At 42.1% G+C, this 14,349-nt stretch overlaps 1 long non-coding RNA gene across 15 annotated transcripts in view; it reads right to left on the bottom strand.

Annotated features, from left to right (window-relative positions):
- The window catches only part of LOC310677012, a 224,281-nt gene that overhangs the window by 173,971 nt on the left and 35,961 nt on the right, over positions 1–14,349 (bottom strand). The window lies entirely within an intron of this gene.

Here is a 14,349-nt window from a genome sequence, read left to right as displayed (position 1 = left end):
AGGGAAGGAGTCCACAACCTCCTGAAGGAGATTGTTCCACTGTTGAACAGCTCTTACTGTCGGAAAGTTCTTCCGTTTTTGAAACATCTCCAATTTTCTCTACCTACTACAATGGCTTCTACTGCATCTGATGTTACTCTAAGAAATCTGCAGCATTCCAGCTTTTGAGGCAGCAGTTCTGAGGCTATAGAAGTCCTAGCATGTGGGAATGAAGGAGGCTCATATGGTCATTTGTCGGCTGGCCCCTGAAACAAAACTTTGCTGGCACTGATTTATGGTTCAATTCAGGATCCATGCAGGTACTGATAGTGTTAACAGGATTTTTATGATGCTCATATGTTGCTCCATGGCACGGTTCAAAAGAACAGAAGCCTGCAGCAGTTTCTCCTAATCCAAGCAGAGGGGCTAATCTGAAGGGTTTGTGACCAATAAAATAGGCTGTGGTGTGTGCTTGGTTGCAAGGCTGTTTGTGTGTGGTGCCCACAGCATTTTGTCTGGTTTACAAATCTGCCCACAGGCTACCAAAGATTGGTGACCACTGTTATGTATATTATAATCTCTCTCTAGAAGGAGCCCATTAATGATACATATTAATAAATGCTGCATTGTGTGTACATGCTTCCCAGATCCTGATGACTGATCTGTTCATTAAAGTACAGAAGACAATAGCATTAGATGAAATTAGGAGTATACACAAGGCAGAAGCAGCTTTGACTGCAATGCTTTCAAATCCAACTGCAACTTTTTCATGATGTTTTAATATTTTCCATTTCCAGCTGGACAAAATCCTAGAGAATTTCAGGAAGTGAAATTCTGACTATACCCCTTTACAATTTGCTGTTCATTGTCAAGTTCATGAAAGTCACTCCACCTCAATTGTTTTTCTGTGTTTTTATCCTTCAATAAGTAACATTTTGTGATTTCAAAAGGCACAGGCATAAATGTCATGCGAAGTAAAAGACTTGGCACAATATTTCATGAATGCATTTCTGCTGGCAATCACCTCCTTTTGCTTCAGCACCCATCCAACGTGAAAAGCACTTGCTTGCATCTTGAGCAACGAGCATATCAACAACACTTGTCACATGAAGCTGAATTTGCCTTCTGACCTTCAGTTGTTCTCTTCACTGCACAGAACACAATTTGTTTTCACTACCCAGAAAGCTGCTTTTGTGGTTATGGCAAGTTCTGTGAAGGGTCGTCAATGCAAGATGACAATGCCTGCTTTTTTCAGACCATTCCAGCAGAAAGCCTGTCTTGTTCCTTATGAGTGAAAGTTATTCTGAAACTACAAGACAAGCCCCTTTGCTACACACAACAATGGCATTGCTTGCTTGTATAGCAAATGCTTATGTCAACCTGTAGGCGCCCTACTTCCCAGAAAGTAAGTTGGTGTTTAAATACAGACACATGCTATTACTTAAAGTTTCAGAGGTATGAGTTCTTAAAGGGGGGGGGGATTAAATGGAAGTATTAAATCTTCCTTGAAATTCTGTATTTAGAATACTGTGTATTTCTACCGTTTAGATGTCTATGACTACTTCAGGTTCCAACAATGGTTACCAAAAACCTAGAGTTGTATCCAATCCTGTGCAAGGGCAAGACTGCTTACTGAAGGGCAATTCCCTATCCTGTCCCACACCACTTGGTGCCCTCACCTGCATCCCAGGCCTTTCCTGAAGGCCCTGAAGAGAGGCTTATTGTGGGAAAGGGGCACAGGGGACTGCAGTGATGAGGAGTCTGGAATGCTCCTTCTGCAAGCTACCTTGTCATCATGGAGAATTGAATACCGCCCATAATGTCTCCAAAATGCTTCAGTCCAATACGAAAATAGTCATTTTCCCACAACAGGTAATATGTAGCCTGGTTAGAAACCAGATTGTTCTAGTGCGTAAGAGTCTGAAGGCTGACCATCTCATCATGCCTAATACTATACAGTGGAACCTCAGTTGTCGAATGCTTCAGAAGCCAAACAATTCGGAACCTGAACACCGAAAACCCGGAAGTGAATGCTTCCGTTTTTGAACGCGCCTCAGAAGTTGAACGGCTTCCATTTCTCCATTTTTTAAAAGGAATTTGCCGACCAGTAATTGCGCCTCGGTTGTCAAACATTTCAGAAGTCAAATGGTCTTCTGGAACGGATTACATTCGATAACCGAGGTTCCACTGTATAAGCTTCAGGCCAAGACTTTGAGAAGTGACTCAGGAAGATCCCAGTCCTTTATCTAATATTGGGCCAAGTTCAAGGGGTTACTATTAGTATATAAGTTTAAACAGCTTAGAGCTCTTCTTATAATCAAGTGGTATATAAATGTTGTTAAATATATAAAAAACACATTTGCCCTGACAAAATTGTTATAGCTACCATATGCTGAATGGTATTGCACCATACATACTTCCTTCTCCCAATAATATAGAATGATGGTGGAGGAATGAGAAAAAGGTGCAGTGACACTACTCAGCTCCTGGATGAAGGGTTAGGGTGTTGTCATTTGAAAAACAAGAAGCACTGCACAATTTCCAATCACCCTCTTTTCCAGTGCTGTAGAACAAAGAGAGGAAACTAGCACAGGGAAATTCAACAAGCACACGGAAAGATTTGGAGATTCATGAATCTATATCTTGTTTCAGGCCCCAAACCTTCCATATCCACTGCATTTCTCGTGTCTCTCATTCTCTTGAATAAACTGATGACAACAGTTGTTTTTTGGGGGGGTGGCGGACTTGAAGTAATGGCATCTTTACTCTTATACACCACCACCCATATTCCAACAATGGTATGGCTATTCAATATTAAGGTGAATATACAAGACTCAGGCCCACTAATTATAATACTATTAAAAAGCCCATATTCCCTAAGGCTTGCAACATTTTTTAAAAAAATGATGACACAGTTGTTATCATGAGTAAGTAAGAATAAATTATTATCTTGTTCTATGAAAATGAACTCATTATATAATAGTCTATTTTGCCAAGGTTCAGGCAACATTTAATTGCAAAAGTACTGATTTTGGCTCCCTCTCCTCCTCCTTTAGCTCTTCAACACAATTCAGCTCCAAATGTCTCTCACCCTCCAGCATAGATTGAGGGGCATGTGGAGAGGGGTGTTTCACAAGCAAAGGCCTATCACGCAAGTGGTACACCACAACTGGACATCATCTTTAATGTTTTCCTTCCCATTTACTTTGTAACTCTCATATATTCTGTATACAGTGGTACCTCGGGCTAAGTACTTAATTCGTTCTGGTAACCTGAAACTGTTCTTAACCTGAAGCACCACTTTAGCTAATGGGGCCTCCTGCTGCTGCTGTGCCGCCAGAGCACGATTTCTGTTCTCATCCTGAAGCAAAGCAAATAGTACCCAAGGTACTATTTCTGGGTTAGCGGAGTCTGTAACCTGAAGCGTATGTAACCCGAGGTACCACTGTATATATGGAGTCTTATTATGAACTGTTATGTAGTCAAACAACTAAATGATTTACATGGGTGATTTAACATATAACCTATAAACAGTGGCGTAGCGTGGGGGTGCAGGGGGGGCCGGCTGCACCGGGCGCAACATCTGGGGGAGGGGCGCTCACACTCGCAGCTCTCTGCCCCTACCTGGGTTAGGGGGCGCAAATTACTTGCCTTGCCCCGGGTGCTGACAACCCACGCTACGCCACTCCCTATAAACAAATTGGATTTGTATGTTTTTTAAAACCATTCCTCATATACACTGATGGCTGTGACCTCCAGCAATAATTCATTAATATGGCATAAGCCACTTTAAAATAGAAAGTTAATGTAATGCATGACCTGGGACTTTATTCCTTTCACCAGGCTTAGCCCTTTAAGAGGGAGACTGCAAAATAATCGACATACTATTCCAGAGTGCCAAGAAGTGTTGCCTCCACTTGCCCTTTGATTTAGGAAAGAGACAGCAGTACGCTTGACCAGCAAGAAGGATATAAAAACATACTCAGTGTGTGTGTGTGCGCGCGTGTGTGCGCATGCATGCATGTCCGTGTGTGTTTATTTGCATGCCCACAGGTAAGAGGCAGGTCAGAATGCTTCCACAGGCATAAAAGAAAATCACATATAATTTAAGAAACCCACTTCGTGACAGATAAAAGGAGAGGATTGCTTTGCCAGCTCAACTATAATGAACGCCAGCATGGCTGCCACACTTATAATTATTAATTTATTGGAAGCTGTCAGCTACGCCTTTGCAAAACATCTCAGAAATAAAACTAGTGCATCTTCAGCATTCTAGCTGTTCACAGCAGAAAAGATATGAGCTTCCTCACAATGATATACACAAAGAGAGAAAACTAGCAAAATGAAGAAACAGGATTGCAACTGGTCATTGTTATGCCTTGGGCTTGCTTAACTCCCTTTGACATCTCCACAGCCCCACCCTTCATTTTTTTGAGAAAAATTAAAAATGTCAATTGCAATTCTACAATTCTAGCACACTGCATTTTTGTTCTGACCTTCGTATGAACTTTTAAGACAGAAAGCAGGCAGTGTCTAATCCCTGCCAAGCAGTAAATAGCATGACCATTTTGCCTCACACTCAGTCAAAAGCACAAACAACTTTTCTTCCTCAGCCTCTACAATGCCAACCATTCCCACCAAGAATTACACCCTGGATGGCTGCACCTGTCACCTTGCCCTACAGAAAAAGCTACAGAATTATTTCTGAGGGGATACCATCTTTTAGTCAAAAGGCAACATGATGTTATCATGAAAGTATTTCAGAATAACAGCTCTTTTCCAGGCTATATATACATGCTGGAATTTAAGCAAGTTAATAGGGATATTTAAAAAATAATAATTAAAACTGGTAAAATGTTTACTAGTTTTATAACTGTTTTATAATTTTAGTTGTATTTTATGGTTGTGTTTTTGTATATTGTTTTGTATATTGTTTAATTTTATATGATTTGGAAACTGCTCCGTAATTCTTCTGAGATAAAGGGTGGCCTTAAAAATTGTTAAGTAGCAATGGATAGCTCAGTCAGTAGAGCATGAGACTCGTCATCTCATAGTTGTGGGTTCAAGCCCCACACTGGGCACAAAGGTTTCTGCATTGCATGGGGTTGGACTAGATGATCCTCATGGTCCCGTCCAACTCTACAATTCTATAGGAGTAGTGGTAGTAGTAACAACAACAACAACAATAGAGTGATATTTCACAGAAAAAGATGTACAGAGTGAGGAAAAACTAACCAGATTCAGGCCTTGAAATATTATGTAAATTAATGCTCATGCAAAAGCTGTTTGTTTATTTAAAATTCTCTATATCCCCTTTCATTTTAATCACAACATAAATGTAATAACAAAGCAAGTAATTAAGACAGGGACTCAAATTCAAACTCAAAGCCAAATCTCTGTGAAACTCCTAGCAAAGATACAGACTGTGGAAGATTCCAAAGTCCAGTGTGTTTAGTATGCAGTATTTCCTATCCTTAAGTAGGGTTGTTGCTGCGAGGCCATAAGCTATCTGTATCTTTAACTCCTGTGATGTACCTGCAAGACTACGCTTCTCCCACCTGCTCCCCCTATGGTCATCATTATTCACCTCTTTTGTGCCTGCTATAACAAGGAAAACTCCAGCTTATAAAGCAAATGTAGGGGTGTGCATGGGTCCCAAGATTCATTTTATATCTGTTCCCTGTGCATTAAAAAAAAATTTCTGTGCTGCTCTGTGGTCTCTGTTTTTATCTGTGTTACAAGCAACTTATAAAACATAGGTCTGTGGTCTCCCAGTTACTGTAATGGGGAATCTAAAAGCAGCTGTAATATCTTCCCCCTTTTGGCCAAAATGGGTGACATTTACAGGCATAGGAGCCTCTCCAGAGTGGATTAAGCCTGCAAAATTTGAGACAAATAGTTCCAGGAATTGTTTGCAGGGGAAGTAAAAGGGATTCATTTTCCTTTCATATTGGATGTATGTGTGTGTCTTCCTTACTTTCAAATAATTAAGAAGTGGCTGAGACGTACGTATTCTTGCTTTTAATTTTAAAACTTTGCAGCTTCGCACCAGCCTTTCTTTCTGATGGTTGTCTGTGTCCTCCCACAAGCCTTTACAGGTCTCTCAATAGGTCTTAGAACAGGAGGCTATCTAGAATGCTGCCTGAGAAGTTCTGGTTTAGTTTGTTGGGGTTTTTAAAATCATAGCAATGTAACTTAATTCATTTTTTTTAATCCTCTGCTATCTGCTATTGTGCTTAAAATAAATAAATTCAGAACTCTGCAGACAACATTTTGGACAGTCTCACTTGTTACACATTTCACAGACCTAGAGAAACATATCTAGGCACAGACCTGAGCTATATGACACAGAAAAGCATAGAAATAGAGCAACAGGGTGACATGAGGCTTTGTGTGGGACCTGGTCTGACTTGGATGGTTTTCCGTGCTCCAGTAGCGGTTTGGTCATGCTGGCCACATGCCCCAGAAAGCTGTCTGTGGACAAACACCAGCTCCCTGACCTGAAAAGCGAGATGAGCGCTGCACCCCATAGTTGCCTTTGATTGGACTTAACCGTCCAGGGATACTTTACCTTTACCTTACATATTATTATTATACCACCTTTATCTTCCAAGGATATCAAGGTGGTGTACATGGTTCTTCTCCTCCCTATTTCATTCTCACAACGACCCTGTGAGGTAGGCTAAGTGATGGTGACTGGCCCAAGGTCACCCAGTGAGCTTCATGGCTGAGTGGGTACTGGAACCCTGCGCTCCCAGGTCCTAGTCCAACACTCTAATTATGATGCCACACTGCCTGGTTTTTGTTTTTTACACAGAATCCCATCAGCTGCACCCTACTCCTTCTGTCGCTATGCTTTTGTGGTGAAAAGTTAACTCTTTAGCAGTTCTAGCTCTTGATGGCCCAGTGCCCTCACTGGATCCATAACCACCAAGGGGGCATCTGGCAAGCTCAGCTTACATCCACTCTTGTAGCTTTGGGGAAGATGTAAAGAAAAATGGCGGTGGCGGGCAGCATGAACAGGTGTTGCCACCACACCATGGCTTTCTATGTTGCTGCTGCTGCAGCAGCCTCTCTGGAGTTGTGTGGGAGCCTCCCAGGCTGCACACGTAGGCACCATAATGCAGCCCTAATGGTACCAATGTATATTAATGATATTCATTTATAAATGTTATCACTCCAACTCTATTCATTATTTTCATTGCCATGATCTTACACTTTGTTGAAGGAAAACTCCCCACCGGAGTAGAAATCATATACCAAACAGATGGAAAGCTCTTTAATCTGAGTAGGCTGAAAGCAAAGAGTAAAGCTACCATAACTTCCGTCATAGAGCTTCAGTATTCTGATGACAACTTAGTGTGTGCACGCTCAGAGGATGACCTCCAAACCATCCTAAATATTTTCGCAGAAGCTTATGAAAACCTTGGCCTATTGCTCAACGTCCCAAAAACCAAAGTGCTGCACCAACAAGCCCAAAACAACCCCTATGCAACACCACAAATCCAACTCAATTGTGTAACATTGGAAGGTGTTGTTCATTTCTCCAACCTGGGCAGTTATCTTTCCACAAGGGCCGACATTGATGTTGAAATCCAGCATCGCCTGAGCTTTGTGAGTGCAGCTTTCTCCTGATTGAAGTGCAGAGTGTTTGAGGACCGGGACATTCGCAGGGAAACCAAAATGCTTGTTTACAAAGCTATTGTACTACCAACCTTACTGTATGATTGTGAAGCATGGACCACTTATAAACACCATCTCCAACTTCTCGAAAGATTCCATTAATGGTGTCTCTGAAAAATTTTACACATCAATTGGGAAGACAAGCAAACTAACGCCAGTGTACTGGAAGAAGCAAAGATCACCAGTGTTAAAGCAATGATTCTTCAACATCAACTTTGTTGGACTGGTCATGTTGTTTGGATGCCTGATTATCATCTTCCAAAGCAACTATTCCAAACTTAAAAATGGAAGGTGTGATGCTGGTGGTCAACAAAAGAGGTTTAAAGACTCTCTCAGATCAAATCTGTAAAAATGTAGTATAAAAGGTAAAGGTACCCCTGCCCGTACGGGCCAGTCTTGACAGACTCTAGGGTTGTGCGCCCATCTCACTCAAAGAGGCCGGGGGCCAGCGCTGTCCGAAGACACTTCCGGGTCACGTGGCCAGCGTGACATCACTGCTCTGGCGAGCCAGAGCCACACACGGAAACGCCGTTTACCTTCCCGCTAGTAAGCGGTCCCTATTTATCTACTTGCACCCGGGAGTGCTTTCGAACTGCTAGGTTGGCAGGCGCTGGGACCGAACGACGGGAGCGCACCCCGCCGCGGGGATTCGAACCGCCGACCTTTCAATTGGCAAGCCCTAGGCGCTGAGGCTTTTACCCACAGCGCCACCCGCGTCCCTTATAAAAATGTAGTATAGACACTGACAATTGGGAAACACTGGCCTGCGAATGCTCCAGCTGGATAACAGCTTTTACCAAAGGTGTCATAGACTTTGAAGAAGCTCAAACTCAGGACGAAAGGGAGAAATATGCTAAGAAGAAGGCACACTTGGCAAACCCTCACCAGGATCAACTCCTGCCTGGAAAGCTATGTCTCCACTGTGGAAGGATGTGTGGATCCAGAATTGGCCTCCACAGTCACTTACAGACTTACTCTTAAAACCATGTTCATGAAAGACAATCTTACCCAACTACAAGCAGTCACCAAAGAAGAAGAAGATATAATCCATCCCTAATGGTACCAATGTATATAAATGATATTTGGCTATCAAATTTCATTTTGCACATCAGACTAGGCAAACTGGATGTAGATTGGGTTACTAATCTGTTCACAACAGATTGTCCTGATTTTAAAATGAGATCCACTTTTAATGTTACTCATAAATAAGATTTTCTTTTCAGAACAACAATCTGATAATAACTGACAGCATCACAAATATAAAGAGAGTGTTTTATGGGGAAGCATAGAACTGATTGATAGGCCATGTGACTCTACATATGGAAATAAATTCTATTGCTAAACAGCAACAGATTGCCAAAGTCATGAAATTTTATTTCTAACATTAACACGGACTTAGATGCCATTGTCAATATAAATGTTAAATGTACAGCTTAACACACTGTCATTAGGATATTTATCAGTTAAACAGAACATTCCAAACTAGTCAAAATAATGTTCAATAGTGTACAAATTGTTATGAAAGTGCTTTAAATTATTTTTAAATTGACTTGCATAAAATTACTTTATAAGACAGAAACTGCAATATATTGTACACTTACAGGGAGTGTCAGACGCGGGTGGCGCTGTGGTGTAAACCACAGAGCCTAGGGCTTGCCGATCAGAAGGTCGGCGGTTCGAATCCCCGCAACGGGGTGAGCTCCCGTTGTTCGGTCCCAGCTCCTGCCCACCTAACAGTTTGAAAGCACGTCAAGTGCAAGTAGGTAAATAGGCACCGCTCCAGTGAAATGGTAAGAGAACGTAAACGGCGTTTCCGTGCACTGCTCTGGTTCGCCAGAAGCGGCTTAGTCATGCTGGCCGCATGACCCAGAAGCTGTCTGCGAACAAACACCGGCTCCCTCAGCCTATAAAGCGAGATGAGCACGCAACCCCAGAGTCATCCACGACTGGACCTAACAGTCAGGGGTACCTTTACTTTTTACATGGAGTGTCACTAAACACTGCAATACTCTTTTAAGTATATATTCATAATATAATGTTAAAAGGATACAATTTTAAACATGTTTTCAAGTTCCAATGAAGCCAATGGGATTTGCAAGCCTGAAAAGAAAATGATTTCATTGCCTGCCCTGCCCCTAAGCCTGTGGGCTTTTGCATGTAATCACAAACCATGATTTAGTGCTATGGTAGTGATCCTTTTGGTTGTCTGCTCCCTCCTCCTTTCTATTATCTTTACAATTGCAACTCCAGTTAGTTACTTTCTGGTTTGATAAAACCATAGTTTGCAATCAATTGTTCACATTCTGGTGACCTCCTGCATGGACTCAGTATTGCACTGCATGCTTGACTGCTCATGAAGACAGTCTGGAAATGCTGCTAGTGTAGAATGCAGCTGCCATGCTGGTACATGGAGCAGCGCAATGGGTACCTTAAAGAGGGCCTTCTCAAATTATCAACCATCTCAGCCCCCAAGATTAGTGCGTGATGGCCATTCACAAGTGGCAAAATGGGGACAGCTCCATTTTGATCGTTGTGATTCTACCTCCAAAGTGGTTTCAGGATGAGGTAGAGAAGGCTTAAGATTCCAGCAGAGGACAACTTCTTACCTTTTGCTTCTTTCCCTCCTGTTAGAAAAAAACAAAACCAGCTGCTGATACTGGCTTCAGTGGCACAGTAACAGACAAGTTCTGACTGCCGCCGCCACCATTCTTCCTTCTCAAAGGCCTTTGGAAAGAATACTGTGGCCAATGAAGACACAACATGTTTGGCAGCCCCATGCATGTTAAACTTTAGTTGCTTTATCTTATTATTAAACTGATCAGTCTTTGCAGCCTCAATACTTTATTTCAAAAAACCATTTAAACCCCACCTTTCAGCCTTCAACAGGGCTCTAAGGGAGCTGTGGGCTATAAGCTGGCATTTGAATACCCACTAGCTGTTAGTTATACTTTCAAAAACAAAACACCCCCCTCCAAAACTGAGCAACTTAAGCAGGACCATCTTAAGCATATGTGGTGGCGGGGTGCAAAGATCCACCCAGCGCCTCCCCCCCAGTTTCCCAGAGTTGTCAACCTTTTTTTAAGGGGGGAACCCCAAAGTTGTTATCCTTTCTTTAGGATGGGCCGGCGAGGTGTGCATGGCAGAGGAGCCTGAGGCGGAGGCAGAGGCGGCAGCAGCAGAACAAGGCTGGCACCAGGTACTGGGGGGGCAAACAGAGCCTGAGGCGGAGGCGGAGGTGGCGGCAACTGAACGAAACCAGGTGCCCTGTGTGAGCAGTGTGCACTGGGCAGGCCTCTCGACAGCCTGCCAATCCCAGGCGCGCAGGAGGATGGAGTTAGCTAGCTGCCTCAGTGCCTCGCTTGCCCGCAGCCGAAGAGCTGTGGTGCTCCGAAGGGCTCTGCTCCGCTCGGCAGCGGATGTCAACTCTTCCCAATCCCCGGACTCCAAATTTCGGCCACGGACTCTCGGCCTGGCCCTGAACTTAAGATGCCTTTTGTAAACTACTGTTATTTCTGTTTCACTTAACTTTGAAGCACAGTTCACCAACCTGAAATGCCAGCTTTTTTCTGTCTTTTTCTCAAGAGTAATGATTGACCCTAAGGTCCTTTCAATCAGTGTCCAGAATCCCACAAACAGTCCAGAAAATCGGAGATATTTAACCAAGTCTTTTGGAACCGTTTTTCTATGGAAGCTAAAAAAAAAAGAGGCTAGCAGCTTTATAGATCTGTTTAGTACAACTATGAAATAAAGCTAGAGTCTCAGGTTCTGATTAACAAAGGGGGCCTGACTCCACATTAATAGCAATGGGTTACACCTAATACAGTTACGGAAACAAAGAGTATAAAAGAAAAGTAGATCAAATCGTACCCAAAGCATAAAAATGCAGAGCTGGAAACGGGTATTATTTTAAAAGCATCAGGACAGATCCAGGATCATGACTTCCTTGGGCAATGGAATGGAAAGTAAAAACCAAGTGGAAAGGCTCAGAGTGATGTATTCTTCATATCGGGCAGGTTGGCAAGTCAAAAGCAATAAGGAATATCATCTGAACATGAGCAACTATGGCACCATTGATGACCTCATATTGTCCTCCGCTAACAGTAACTTACCAGCAGGCAGTGTGATGAGAGTATTGAGTTTATCTTCAGATTGCAACTATTGAGATTTGGGCTCTAACCACATGAGTCTCACATCAATGAACAGAGTGGATGAAAGTTCACGACTTGTCCCAAGGGAAAATGACACACACACAATATTTTAGAGATGCCATCTCTCTTTATACTGCCTGAATCAATAAAAATGCATATTGCCAAATGCATTGTTTGATTATTTAATATATTTCGCGCCGCTGCACAGGGCACACCTTCACAAGGCAGCTTACAAGAGAAACAAATCAAGTGACAAAATTTATAATAGAATAAAATAGCCTCAGATGAAATCATATACCAGAGGCAAGCAAAAAAATGAAAAACCAGTAAAAAGCTTGGTGGAACAGAGAAGTATTTAATCCTTAGGGCTACTTAAAACCTGTGAGAGAAAGGGCCAAAGAGATTTCTCAGGAGCAGGAACCTCACAAGAGTGTGGGCTCCAATAAAAACTCCCTGTCCCTGGCAGCAGTCAACCTGATCAACTTTAGCGGGTGGCCCAAGTTCGGGATTCCTGAGGCAGAACTCAGGGACTGGACAGGCTCATATGGGTATAGGTAGCCCTCCATCCAAACCATTAAGCACTTCAAAAGTTTAACAACAGCACTTCAAACGGAGCCTGGAAACAAATGGATAACCAATGTAACTAATGGAAAAGTGTTATGATATGATCAATCCACCAAGTTCCTACAAGCCTTCTGGTAGAAGTTTGGATCAGTTGAACCTTCCACACTTTCTCTTCAGAGACAGTTCTATACAGAGAACATTGCAATACAGTATGGCCATGTCTTATGCACATTTAACTATATGCAGTTGAAGGTCAGCTGGTTGAAATCCTGCACTTGCACAGAGAGTGTCTTCCTGCCACAGAAAGAGTTTTGAGTTCTGTGCCTTGCTTACCAGGCTCTGGGAAGGCTTCACGCTAGCTCTGGGATCTCACAGGACCCTCCCAGAGCTGGTGTGAGAGCTCCCAGAACCCAGTAAGCAAGCTGGATAGCTTAAGAGCTCTCTGCTTTGTCATTGGGAAGGGGGAGAACACCCCCAGTAAGAGAGGGATAGCTGTGTCAAGCTGCAACCTGGGGTTATTCTGGCTGCATGCAATTTTAGCCTTAGGCACAATCCCCAGACCCTAACCACAGGAAAAGTCACAAGTTGACTGTACCTACTTATTTTACAACTCCTCTGGGTGAACTTGTAATCACTGAGTTTATTGCAATATTTAAATATTTTACTAGTCTTTTAGCTTTGTTGGATTTTGATACATATCATGTATTGTGATTTTAACCGGCCTCGAAATTCTTTTTTAAATGGAAAGGAACTAGAAATATTTTAAATAAATAAATGATAAACTACGCCAATCCTCATCCTCCTTTTTTTGGTGATGAAATATGCTTCCAATGGATTGTAACAGAAATCTACATTTCCTTAATAGTTAAGGATCCCAGTTAAATGCAATTTGTCTTCTTCAAGTTGAGTTTTCTAATATATTCTGTCTTTTGTTCCTTGATTTTCCTTCCTACTTCATTGTGCTGGGTATCATACTGAATACCTCGAGTTAGCCATTGGAGCTTACAAACTTCTGAAATTTACCCCCAAGATCCCAACGGACAACACAGTCATATTATCTGGAAAATCTCTCTGTCAGCAGAAAACAATTTTCACTTTAAAATATATAAATATTTGGCATACGCACAGCTTAAGGATGAAATGTTAAGAGGAACCCTCAGTTTTTGTTTTCAATCCCTCCACCACCATTATCCATTCTGTTTCCTGGCTTTCATCACGTGGCACACCCAATCCACTTTTGACGAATTCCTTATCCTTTTTATATTTGCAAGTATTCAAGGTTCCAAGAAAGCCTAATTTATAACATGGAGGAGGTTGCAGATTTCTGGCACATGTAGTTGTGCAGATGTTATTCCTTAAGGAAGTCTATCTTGATTGCCTGTGTGAATAATGGCTCAGAGCTGGCATAGTGCCAAGAGTTCTCTCATAGCTGAATGTATAAAACTACTCTCCTACTGAAAGAAGGCCCCCAGTAGGATAATATATTATTACGCATGATTCAAATTACAGGATCTGCAGCAGGGGAGCTAGTGGCTGAATAAGGACAAGCACACACGGAATACTGATGATGGCATGATGGAATCCATCATGCATTGAAAGAAGCATCATTTTAGCATTTAAATCCTCTGTATTCTTTTCAAAGTGACTATACTGATGATTACACAGATGAACGTAATAAACTAATCATGCCTATTTGTATTTAAAAAAAAAAAAAATACATCAAAGACGAGTTCCTGCAGTATTTTTATTTTTAAATAAAGCTGTGCTTCTTACTGAGTACTTGAAGCCCACGAGCTATAATTCAATAAGACAATATTAAATTCGTCTCCTATCTGATCCTGTTCCAGCGATTAGGATACTGTAGAACAAAACTTGTTTCATTCGGTTATGTGGTCTGAAATCTCTGCGTTCCACAGTATTCTGGGCTGTTTTTAAGTCACTTGCACAACAAATTACTTTACCCACAAAGAACTAA

This window comes from Podarcis tiliguerta (genome assembly GCF_965153285.1).
Source record: "Podarcis tiliguerta genome assembly, chromosome: 4".
NCBI classification, from domain to species: Eukaryota; Metazoa; Chordata; class Lepidosauria; order Squamata; family Lacertidae; genus Podarcis; species Podarcis tiliguerta.
Note: the sequence above shows the minus strand (reverse complement) of the source record. Positions and strands in the feature narration are given on the sequence as shown.